General features: G+C 39.2%; 1 protein-coding gene and 1 non-coding gene across 9 annotated transcripts in view; both read left to right on the forward strand.

Annotated features, from left to right (window-relative positions):
* Positions 1-13,426, forward strand: part of Bicd1 (BICD cargo adaptor 1) — a 229,526-nt gene that overhangs the window by 40,384 nt on the left and 175,716 nt on the right. The window lies entirely within an intron of this gene.
* On the forward strand, positions 10,245-10,447 carry LOC143398698 (small nucleolar RNA SNORA73 family). The gene has a single exon (XR_013091302.1). It is a non-coding gene; the product is annotated as a small nucleolar RNA SNORA73 family (small nucleolar RNA).

The raw sequence follows: 13,426 nt of genomic DNA on the forward strand, positions 1-13,426 counted from the left end.
TTGCTTTTTAAAAAAACCACTGACCACAGCCAGAAATCACTAGAATTACATACAAAATATTTTCAAAATATATATGCTCTGGGCTCCATTATACTTAGAATATCTGGAGTGGCCTGAAAATCTTGAAAAATAAAAGCAAGTTCTATTATAGAGCAATGCCTGGTGATTCTGATATGCTCTTCCCTTTAGTACACCTTACCTCACAACTGTTAGTTTTTTTCTTCTTCTCCTCCTCCTCCCCCTCCTCCTCCCCCTCCTCCTCCCTCTCCTCTTCCCCCTCCTCCTCCTCCTCCTCCTCCTCCTCCTCCTCCTCCTCCTCTTCTTCTTCTGCCTTCCTTCCCTTTTTTCTTTTTACTGAGATGGGATCTCACTGAGTTTCCCAGGGCTTAGTGACCAGTTCTTTAAATACCACTTAAATTCTTCTTTTTGCCAGTACCCTCTTCATGCTCGGGGGGTCAAGGCCCTCAGTCTGACCTGCTGTGTTCATCATTTCTCTATGTGAGCCCTCAACTCCTGGCAGCCAGTGTTTCCTTTATCTGTCATATTTGTGCTCATTCTTATGACTTGGCTGGTTTCATTAAAGTAGTTCTTCCTTAACTAACTCCCTCAAGGCCTGGTTCTCTACCAAGCCAATGAATACAACTCATAATGTTCTCCCTCACCCCCGATTTCTTTGCTTTTATCATCTCTACTGCTTATGTTATAACCCACTACTTGATTATAAACTGTCTTGTATGAATGAACTTTTTTTTTTCTATTGAAGTAGATTTTCAGTTTCTTAAGAACAGAAAAGTCTTTGGTATCCTGTATGTACTCTTTCATATGCTGATATTGTGTTAGTAAGTTTCTATTACTGTAATAAGTACTTGAGATAAATCAAGTTAAAAAGAGGAAAAAGTTCATTTTGGCTCATGGTTCTGGAGGTTTCAATCCAGTATTGCTTGGCCCTGTTGCTTTTAGGCCCGTGGCCAGCCAGTACATTGTGGTAGGAGCATATAGTAGAGGAAGAGGCCAGGAGCTCCAATATCCCCCTCAAGGGCACATCCCGGCTGACTGAATTCCCTTCCAATAGGCTCCACCTCCCAGTAGTGCCATGAGATGGGGACCCAGCCTTTGACACATGGACTTTGAGAAACACTTATTCAAACCATGGCACACATACTTAGTAATGTCTTTACTAATGGATTGTTGATAAGCTTTCTATTTCATCCTATATCCGGTTAAATAGATCCCATTTCAGGCTTTCCTCTGATTCACAACATTTTACCCCACATTGTTTCTGCAATTAGGCAGAAAAATGAGCATCTGTGAAGTCAACCTTTTTGTCTTAGTCTCAAAGGCTGCTGCTTTTTCATTAAGCTATGTTTTTTAAAATCCAGTATCTTGAATGACATTTTCCCCAGTTAATCGACATATTTTAAAATTTGTTTAATCCACAGTGCAGATAAGGGCTTAAAAGCAAATGTGAACTAGGTCCACAGCTGTACCCCGTCATCCACCAACAGCCTCATTGCATTGTTTCAAAGGCACAAGCAATCATTTACATTCTTTATTACCCAGGGGCATTTCCAACTGTTACTGAGATGCATCCATCCCTGGAGTAACCATCTGTGAATAGTAGCACCATAAGGTAGAGAGACTAAATCTAATTAATATGCAAAAGGAGAATTTCAGCTGTCCAGCTATGGAGATTAAAATTCAAGTTCAGGCTGAGGATTTTAGCTCTTTTTTTTTTTTTTTTTAAGCATCGTATCTAGTTCAAGAACTCATTGCTTTAGGATTCTCAGAAGAGGGAAATACAGCTCTCTTCTTCATTGAGATAAGAACATCTAACAGTATCATCTTTAATGTTATTGTAAAAAATTTAAACTCTACAGAGAAAGCAAGTCCTAAATGCAAGGGGATTGTGATTGTTGCTATAGAGTAGCAAAGTAGATCCCTTCTCTTGTATGTACATATGCTTGAACTCCCAAATCCCCATGATACAGGAAAAAGAGTGCCTTAGTTTAATATTTCAGCTGCATTAAAACACATACTGGGAATAACATTTGTTGATGTATTAAGATATATTCACTTACATTAAGTGGGTTTTATAACAGAGACTTAAAATTTTTAAAAAATTTCTTTGCCTTTATTATGACATGTAACCCTGAATCATTTAAATGATATGCCTGGCAAGATGTCCCAAGCTTTTCCAGTGATTCCCACCCACCTGGAAATATCTAGCCATGCTGCAGACCAGCACATACTTCAGAGAGATGTTGGAGAGTGATTTATAAGTCTCTGTGGACAAATAGCATCTTTAAATATAGTGAGGTCTTGAAATAGCCCTGCTGTGGCCCATTGAGAGGGAACTCTTCTTCTGAGGTCTACCCTGATGGTTGGAAATCAAAAAGCAGACCCTGTAAGTTTGTGACAGAAACAGATCATCAGACACTTGCGAAGAGACAACAGCAGACTTGGTCTTTTTTTTTTTTTGCAATAAAATTGCACTTAAAAATGACTGCTCCTCTAGGGTTTTTGTGCACAGTGCTGAGGCATGCCGCATTTCTGGCAGTGGCTAGACAGCTCTCTGTGAATGGCAGGACAAGCTTGTCTGTGTGTGAAATGCCTGTGCTTGTCCTGCCTTTGCCAGGGAAGACACAATGCCATATTCTCTGCTCCCTGGCATGGCTCAGCCCCCTCTGGGATGAATTAATAAAGAGATGCAGCCAAGGCAGCCTTAGCTGGGGCTCAGGTTCCCAGCTATCACATTGCTGAGATCTAAGGACATGCTTACTGTAATTGAAGGGCTGTGCCACAGACCCTGTTGGCTGGAGATGGGGCACTCCGGGAGGTCATTGCTGATCATTGTGAACAGCATTCTGGGAGCTATTCAGACTGGACCCCGAGATCATTTTCCCTAAATTTTCAGTTTTTTTGGTGTGTGTGTTCTGAACTCCGAAACTGTTTTCTAGAGAGCCATTAACCACCTCTCAGGTTTACATTTTTAATGATATCATGATGACCTCCCTAAACTTACAGGGTGTCACCCAGCACAAGCAGGGGTGTGTGCTTGCAGAGCACTCGCTTAGATCAACCAGGAAAACTGCTTGTGACACAGTCCCAGAAGCAGCTTTTCTCATTCTTCATAAATTATTTGAAAATTGCTTGTGGTCAAGCAAATTCTGGTCATGGAAAATTGTTGTTTTTATACACACACATGTTATACATATATATTATGTATGTACAAACACATAAACATGTACATATTTGAAATATACACACAAATATGTATACACACACACACACACACATATAGGTGTATGTGACAGATACATTTTCTTTAGTGTTTTGTGGTATGCAGTACTTTGTTTTGTTTTGCTTTTTGTAATCCTGGGGATTGAACCTAGGGCCTTGCACGTGCGTGCTAGGCAAGTGCTCCACTACTGAGGTACTTTCTCAGCCCTTTTTTCTTTTGGTACTGGTGATTGAACCCAGGGACACTTAATCACTAAGCCATATCTTCAACCTTTTTTTATATTTAATTTAGAGACAGGGTCTCACTGAGTTGCCAAAGCTGGCTTTGAACTCTTGATCCTCCTGTCTCAACCTCCCAAGCTCCTGGTATTACAGGAATGTGCCACCACGCCTGCCTGGCTTTCTCAGCCCTTTTATTTACTTTGAGACAGGTTCTTGCTTGGTCACCAAGGTTGGCCTCAAACTTGTACTCCTTCTGCCCCAGTCTCCAGAGTACCTGGGAATAAAGGCGTGTACCAACATTGTTGTATATGAGGTGCTGTATCCTAGGTGTGTATGGTCATATCTCTTTATCTTAAGATTAGTATCCACTTAACAGTATTTGAGCATTAGAACAGAGAATAAAAAATAAAAGCTCAGGACTCGGGGGGAGCTCAGTGGTATAGTGCTTGCCTAGCTTGTGGGAGGCACTGAGTTCGATCCTTGGCACCACATAAAAATAAATAAAGTTATTATGTCTATCTACTGCTAAAAATATTAAAAAAAAAACTCAGGAAATCCTTAAATTTGAATGCTTATACAATTTCTCAAAAAGGATGGTACTGTTTCATACTGAGTATATGCTACTGGCTATTATAGAAACAACAATCTTAAATCTTACACACCAAGAAATGTTTTTTTGTGTGTGTGTTTTGTTTGGAGGATCAAACCTGTGGCCTCCTGTATGGGAGGTCTGCACTCTACCACTAAGCTACGTTCCCAACCCAAGAAATATTTTGTAGACACGCAAATTCTCTGACTTGCAGCTCATTTTTCACAATTAGTGAATCATTTAATCCTTACAATTATCTTATGCTCTAATTGCTATGTTTGTGTTAATAAAATCGAAAATAATTGTAAGTAATTTGCCCAAGCAACACAGCCAACAAGGAGGTGGGGGTAGGACCCAGAACCTCAGACATCAAATACTGTTCTCTTTTATACTGTGTTATATTACAAAAAGAGATGAGTAGATTCTAGTTTAGACTTTTAAATTATTTATTTTCTAAGTAGTTTACATTATGTAGCATGGTTCAGTGTTTAAAAGAATGACTTCTTAAAAATGTATGAATTTAAGTTCTCAATCTGTTATTTGCTAAGCTGTGTGAACTTGGACAAATTACTTAACATCTCTGTGCCTCAGTTTTCCCATTTGTAAACTATGTATGTTAATAATACATACCAAATTCATAGTCTTACATTATTTATCTGTCTGCCTACACAAATGTATACATAATTTTCCTTCCTACTCTCTTGAAATATATAATAGAATGTGTATAAACACACACACACACACACACACACACACACACACACACTGTAGGGAAGACATTTGGCAATGTTAGGAGACAGTTTTGTGGTCACCGTTGAGGGCTGTTATTGGCATCTCGTGTGTAGAGGCCAGAGGTGCAGCTGAATGTGCTACAAAGCACAGGACGGTCCTCTCCAAAGCAAAGAATTACCTGGCTTAATATGTAAATAGTGCTGAGATTGATTATCCCTGGATTAGTATAAATCAGCTATCATCAATGTGAATATATATCTCTGTGTATGCAGAATAAGGTTTCTGTGTCACACACACACTGCAGGGACACAGAGAGACATATATACTAACTGAGTTAGTAAGTAAAAAACAATTTGAACTGTTGCCTAGAATATAATTATTGGAATCTATTTTAGTTACACTTACTTATTTTTCTAAATCAAAGGTCTGATAGGTTTATAGGTTTAAAACACAGTGGACAAAAATTGGCACAAGTTTTGAAAGTATTAGGAATTGATTTAGTACATGAAATTCATAGAAACATTCTTACCTATTATAATTGAATCCAGGGTCTTATTTTCAGAGATAGGTATCTGATCCTTGCCTCTCTACATGGATTTGGGTTTCATTATTTTGCATAGCCTTTTTGTAGGATCCTTTACATAAAGATGCAAGTGTTAATGCAGGACCCTGACCTTCTCTTGAAGGGACAAAACAGTGGTAGGAGCATCTACACGTATATTGTTATCATTATTTTTGGGTAGTTTGAATTCACAGATTTTCAGACCCATTCCTACACATTTTAGAGACCTGGGGCAAGAGCCCCAGCCTCTGTCTAAATATTAAAAAAGTGTTTCATCAAGGGACCCCCTCCCGCTTCTGCTCCTTCTGGAAGTAACAAGTTCCCTATGGGGTGGTACCAGGGGCCACCTGACCCCACATCTCCTTGCCACCATTCCTTTAAAACTCTTAGCACTGCAGCTCATTTCCAAGGTATTGCAAATGTATAGCAATTTACCAGCATTATAGGTTAAAATATGTTTTCGTGATAGGGTACTTTTCCCATTTAGTACTTGGGAAAGTATTTTCAGAATCCAATACTATTAGCGAATGTTTGGAAGACAATGGGTTTGTAAGTTGGAGCTACACCTGCTCAGCTATATTAACAGTGGACCAGCATCTTACGATCTGGGGTCACTAGGACCCTGAGAGTCTCAGAGGAGGCTGGGGTCTTTAACTCAATAGGTCAGATATCACATGGTGTATTTAATTTTAATTTTACTATTAATTATTGAGCACCTTCCTGTAGGCTAAGAGTTGAAGTGGTTAAAGGGCTTTGGAATTAGTTTGCCTGCTTTTAGATCCCAGCCTCCTTACTCCCTACTAGAATGTGACCTTGGACAAATTACTTAACTTATCCCATGACTCAGTTTCCAGAAATGAATGGGGGGAAAAAAAAACTATTGTGCAATATCCTAAGGTTTTTGTAAGAATTCATACATAGAAAGGACACTCCTAGCATATGGTGAGAAAAAAAAAAATAGCTGTTCTTTTTCTCTGAACTCTAAAGATGGCCGAGTTGGTCCCTCTCCTGAATGTAGTGTATGCACTTTATTTGGGGCCAGACTCCTGCTACTGTCATGAATCCTGCTTCCTTTTCTGCACTTTCACCCTGTGAAAAGTGTTGGAATCTCAGTTACACCGTGTGGTGTCCCATCCTGTTCCCAACTCTTCAGTCCTACTGGCATATGAGCCAGTCAGAGGTATCTTTGATTTCCTAAGGTAGAACACTTGCCACTCTTGAGAATGCTTAAAAAAAATATGTGTCAGCTGAGTGCAGTGACACGCACCTGGCCAGCAGCTCGGGAGGCTGAGGCAGGAGGATCACAAGTTCAAAGTCAGCCTCAGTAACTTAGCCAGGCCCTAAGCAACTTAGTAAGTTGCTGTCTCAAAACAAAAATAAAAAGGTTGGGGATGTGGCTCAGTGGTTAAGTACCCCTGAGTTCAATCCCTGATACCCACCCCCGCCCCCCAAAAAAAAAAAAAAAGCTTGTTGAGTGAATGAATGGAAGGACAGGACCCATTTGTAGGTTGTTCACATTCCATCACACAAGTTTGCTTACCAGTTCCTGGCATATTATAGTCCAGCTGCTAGGATGTATAGGCAATGATGTGCATTTTTTGAGAAGCCTGGTAGGACCGTAGGGGGGGACACAATTTGCTGTTTAGGCAAAATGACACCAAAAAATGACTGGAAAAGAGGAAAGCCCTAGAGAGTGTAGTGGTATGGAGCTGTTAGACAGACATGCCGCACCTCCTGGTAGCCCTTAAAGGTATCTGTGTAGCATCAAGTACAATAACCGTGTCCTCCTAATCCCATGTAGCTCCAGTCAGTTGTCCCTCATCTGTCAGCGCAGCACCAACCACAGGACTCATAAAAGCCTGTCTATGGCGAGGAGTGTGCAGGGAGAATCGGTTCACCAGCAGGTGGGAATCTGTAGCTGTCATGCTGCAGCATTTGCTGTGTCTCCAGCATTACTGGGCATTTGTGTCTCCAAGTGAAAATCTCCACTTAACCCACCCCTTGACAGGGTCTCTGGCTTGAATCCTGCCTGTTTCTCTGGTGCTTTCCGGAGAGGAAAGAGAGCATTTATTTTCCATCCATAGTTGAGTTTCTCCTACAGAAGAAAAAAAAATTCGCCTGCTTTGGACACAGTCTCCTTGTTTAGGATGGGTTGGACCTGACAGCCAGAGGTTCGAATCCAGACTCTCCCATTCCTAGTTGTGTCCCTCTCTGCGAGTATTTTGTTCCCTGGGCCTCAGATTGCTCACCCACACTAATGTCCATTGGTTATGAGTTTAGATAACCTGTGCATTTGTCACATACTTAGCATGTGCCGTAGTCTGGCCCATACTCATATTCAACACATAGTAGCAACTCTCCCTCCCACCGCCATGTCCCAGATCCTGGCTTAGCTCACTCTGGGTATTATCCCCTTTTGGAACCAAGCCCCCCTTTACCAGGCAGCTTTGCCTAATCCCTCAGAGAGGAGCGCACAGTGAGGAGGCTCTCTCCTGGTGTGCCTTCCTCTGCCCTTTGGACAAGATTTTGTAATTCCTCGTATTGTTATGAAATGTCTTATTTTTAAAAATCTTAGATAATTATGATAATTTGTTGTATACTTTAGAAGTATTTTAATATATATTGTTAAAATGAAAGTAATCATTCTTGGAAAGGCAGTGTTTATCTTGAAAATAGAAGTGCCTCATAAAAAAATATGGAAAATCAAGAAGAAAGAGAATGTTTCCATATGAAGTTTGGGTGCCATGAGCTTACTCAAATTACTTTTCACTTTTGTAATTTGGTGTGGAAATCCGAATCATCTTGAAGTAGTGGTGCCATTTGACATTGCTTTTGTGTTTTGGAGTCATTTGTTCATGCAACAATTTAGGGTTTATTATGTATAAAGTACTGTTAATGTTGAAACATATTTGTGTAGTATTTAATTTCAGATATCTTATCCACACATATATTCATCTACGTGTTTTCCTTTTTGTATAAAACCAGAGATATGAAAAATTGTGCTCTGTATGTGTAATGAGAAGTGTAATGCATTCCGCTGTCATATATAAATAAAAAAATATTTACAGAATAAAAGAAAGTTAAAACAAATGAAAGTAGGTAAAATTTCAGTTGTACTTAGGTTCTGAGTTTCCTTTTATTTGCAGCTAAGCTTTTATTTATTTTATAACTGTCTAACATTTTTTAAAGCATTTTTACAGACGAGGTTAACTGTTTGGCTCTATGAACAATACCCATATCATCTGTCTGGAAGCTGTAATGACACAATAATATCTATTACTGCCCATAATCAGATAAAAAAAAAGGATTTAGATGTCATGATGTCTTCAGACTCCCCTAAATCCAGTCTTTAACATGACCTTCTGAGCCCCCCAGTGGGTAAAAACTCTGAGCCTGCAAACACCCTTTGCCAGTCATTACCCATCATAATGCTGAGTAGTAATCCCTCCAAGCTGGGAGATGGCGTACTGTGAGAACAAATGAAGGGAGCTCACTCTAGAAAGAACATTAGTGCAATCAATACGATCAGCCAGAGACCCGCGCTCCATTAGCGGTGTGTCAATATGACTAATTATTTTCCTCAGCACTGATGTCATGATTGCCTTTCCCCCCTTCATCTTTAGGAGGGAATAGTTTTGCTTACCGTAATTGTTGAATGGTAGCCATGGCCAGAGGAGTCTTCCTGGACGTTTTGCATTGTCATCATGAGTGGTTTCTTTGATATATGAATTCCTGACTGTAACTTGCTTTCATTTGAAGGTTAAAATTGATCAGCTGGACTAAATGTTCAATAAGTTATGAATTCTAGAAATTCCTGATGGTTTCTACTGCCCAGGGTGAAATGAAAGCATGTGGAACTTTAAGAGTAATCAGAGTGTAAAGATAATCAGAGATTGGATTTCTATAATTATTTTGTTAATTTCTGCTCCCTCAGCTAGGTCGTAAGCTCCTAAAGTGCAGGAACAAGTATATTTTGTCACTGTAATCCCATCACCTTGTACTGTATAGTGTCTGGTCAGTAAAAGGCTCTGGATAAGTATTTTTTAAAAATGATCTTGTACCTTGTCATGAATTTTTGATCAGGTGTCTAAAGCTACCAGGTTTAGAACTGTACTACCACTACTGTAGCAAAAAGCCACGTGTGTGGTCTCTGGACAATGTCCGTAACCAGGACACTGCGGAAACTATTGCTGGTTCCAGAACCATGCCAGGTCTGCTATGATGTGCATCAGTCAGTGCTTGGTGCTCACTGTACCCATCAATACCCATAAACTGAGGGAACACACATCATGACCCCTGGCAGCACTGTTTTAGAGAAGGAAGGTACCTCCATGACCATGCTCAATGGCAGAATCTGCCATTTTTCTCACTCCTGCTTTGTGTCTGCTTGGTGGACTCTAAACCACACTCAGAAACCTGGGTGTAGAGAAGTTTGGGTGCAGAGAAGTTTAAAAAACATTTTGCTCATGCTAGAAAAAAGGAGATCATTAGTAAGAAGTTGGGATAGATGTTGAGCACCAATCTACTGTATCTATTCTGCCTCCTTAAAAGTTTACATCCCATTAGCAGTCTTGGGAAGGGTGTTGTTTTTCCAGTACTCCAAATGATTTGACATGTATAAGTGACATGGGGTAGTAGTTATGTGCATGGGATCCACTCATGATATTTAATGTCAAATCCTCTAAGTGAACTAATTTCCATATCTGTAAAGTGGACATTGTCTTTCTTCAGAATTTGACTTTGAGGAATAAATGAGAGATAGAGTATGATATGCTTAGCAAAGTGCTTGGCAAGTGGTAAGGGATCAATATGTGTTAGCTATTGTAATTCTAACCCTTCTTCACTTTTTGACTTCTTGTTTGGAAATGGAGACGCTTTAATTAAAAAGTAAAATCTGATTCAACATGGATACCCCAGGAAGTCACTCTCCCTGGCCCCTGTCCAAGTGGCACAGGGGAACACAGGGCTCTGCTCCATGATGTCCAGGCCCTTTCACAGCATTGGAGATGAAGCTGGGCTTTGTGTGTATACCTGCATATTCCTAAAACTTCTCAGAATCCTGTGGACAATGACCGAGAAGATAAACCAAGCAGAAAACATCGTCTAGAATATTAAGGTTTTTAATTAGTCTAAGCTCTTTAAGAATCCAGTGTTATTTATTTATTTATTTGTGTGTGTGGTTCTGGAGATTGAATCTAGGACCTTGTGCATGCTACGCAAGTGTTCTACCACTGAGTTATACCCCAGCCCAAGAATCCAATCTTCAAAAAATTAGGAAAAATTTTGAAACTTCATAGTTTTATTAAATTCTAAATTTAATGTATTTATTTGGAAAGAGTAGCCTGAAATTTCATGAATGTTTCTTGCAAATGTAGAATTATGTAGCAAGGGTCTTGGGTCTTGAGAATTGTTGCGCTATTTTTATCTGCTTTTTATTAGCACTATACCTAAGCAACCAGAAATTGAGATTGATTTTCATTATAGTAGATTTTAATATGAGTGTAACAAATTATGTTGTTTAATTCTTCCTGGCTCTTTTTATTCATTCTTGCAGTAACTGAAGATTTATTATATACCAGGAGCTGAGGTGGGAAGATAATCCTGTATGAAATTGAATGATATAGATTATTTATGTAATAATATTTTTATTATAAATTAATACTTCTTATAGAGAATTTAACAATAAGAAAGAATGTAGAGAATAATATCAAGTCACCTATAATCACAGAATTATACAGAGAGCTATTGTTGACAAAATGATAATTTTCTTTTTTTTCCTGTATATTTTTACTTTGAAAAATTCGTATCATCAAATACTCATGTGTCCCTTTATAAATCCTAGTCCCTTCTTCTGAGTTAGAGTCATGAGACTAAGATTCACTCGACGTCCGGGAACAGTTTCACCAGTGCTGTTTGCAGGCAGCGGAAACAGTGCATTTGCTTTGTTCCTTTTCCTTCCCGTGGAAATGAACTTGGAGGTGGTATATTCAAGATGGCACAGTTATGATATGGAGGAGGTACTTTCACGTTTGTCTGAGAGAAATAAACATGTTGAGTTAAATCATTTGAGAGTTTCAGATTTGCCTGTTGTAGCAGCCTCTGTTAATTAGCCTGATAACTCGCAAAATTCATCTTGTTTACCAATGGTATTGATCAGAATATATAGTACAAAAGTGAGACTAAAGAAAGTTTACCACCAGGCATCTGTCTTTGTCTCTTTCTCTTTTTTATTAATCTAGTCAATGTTTTAGACTGAGAAATTCTCATCAAATGGAGGAAAGTGAATGGACTGGGAGAATTCTCTGCTGTTAAATGGAACTTCATTGTGTTTGTTGCGAAGGCAATTAGTATAATTAGAGAAAGCCAAACATGACCTGTCCCTCCGTTCCTTCTCCTTAGTGATGAGGGTCAAAGGGGAGTACTGCAGCCTGGATTCAGAAATCCTTTCAGTAGCACATTGATAGTTAAAGAGAAAGACAGATTGTTCTTCAAGGATCTCAAAGGACAAAAGTGAATCCATTAACACTCTAGGAAACAATCTGACTATTGGGAGAAAATTCAAGACCCTCTAAAATGGATTTTAGAAGGTCACAGGAGCCAATTGTCAGCATTTGTGTTCTCCGTCAAAATTGTTTTAATTGAGCTCTGTAACAACTGTGCGTTCTGACAGTGGGGTGAAATGGCACGTCTGGGGCTCTAGGGGTGAAATTAGCTGATGTGGTCCTGCCTTTGCTGCAGTAAAGGGAAGTCTCTTGGGAAAGATCTAGAAGGGACCATAAGTTGGACAGAGTATTCCTTGAGACTCTGAAGTTTATATTAGAGCTCAGAGGAATTGCAACAAAGATAATTAGGTTCGTGAGGATTAAATACAATATTATGAGAGGAAACGCTAGAACAACTGGAAGAGATGTTGAAATGAGACTCTAGCATTTACTTAAGTTTGGATTTATATAAAGGTATTTGAGTGGATGTTCTGTAAAAAGTTCATTTGTTGGGGACTGGGGCCATAGCTCAGTGGTAGAGCTTGCTTAGGACATGTGAGACACTGGGTTCGAGTCTCAGCACCATATATAAATGAATAAATTAAAAAAAGGTCCATTGACAACTAAAATATATTTTTTAAAAAATTAATTTGTCAGAAAGATTTGGATTAATGATAAGACCGCCTCAGTCCTGCCTTAAACTAATTTACAACTTGACCGGTTGGGAAGATATGTGAGGACTCGTCTGTTCAAAAAAACAGCACAATAAAAAGCATTGTAAGATACCTCAAAACTATAGAGAAATACATACATGTGGACCTGGTCAGAAACCCTGAAGGGGCTCTTCATAAATGGAAAGTTGTAGATGATCTTAGTTGAGGTGTTTCTGTGAATTATGAAGGCCCATCTCAATGAATGGACTCTGTTAATATGACTATGAGGTTTCAAACACTGTTAAGAGATTTTTATTAAATTGCTATTTTGTCCCTTCCTCCCCCAAGACTTTTGGCAATGTGTAGAGACATTTTAGATTGTCACGACAGGGAAGCACTACTGACCTCTAGTGGGTGGAGGCCAGGGATGCTGTTAAACAGAGGTTTCATCGGATGGTCTCCACAAAGAATTACCTGACCTCCTACAGCGCTGAGGCTAAGAAACCTTGAGGTCAAATAAGCTAGGGAAGCTGTATTTAAATGAGAAAAGAGAGAAACCTGGAGAAAATAAAACTAGCAACAGTTGTTATCTCTACCAAGCACAGAGCCTGAGACAGACTGAAGAAAGGGTGTCTGCCTTACTGAGATGATAGGATCAGCAATCCTGGGTCCTAGTTTGCATCCTGACTGGGGGCAAGTTCTAGACCCTACTAAAGCCTCAGTTACCAAAACTGAGAATAATAATGACAACAACAGTACCTGCCTTATAGACTTTTGGGAATATCAAATAGGAAGTAGAAATAAATTCATGTCATATTCCTTGATAATCTTTAAATGACCAATTGGTAACTACACTCAACATAGAAATAAAATGGAAAAGATGTAAACCAAACTGTTTGTATTGCTTATCACAGACCCTTGATTGTATTCAAAATGTTTTCACCAT

This window comes from Callospermophilus lateralis, chromosome 4 (assembly GCF_048772815.1).
Source record: "Callospermophilus lateralis isolate mCalLat2 chromosome 4, mCalLat2.hap1, whole genome shotgun sequence".
Classification (NCBI taxonomy): domain Eukaryota; kingdom Metazoa; phylum Chordata; class Mammalia; order Rodentia; family Sciuridae; genus Callospermophilus; species Callospermophilus lateralis.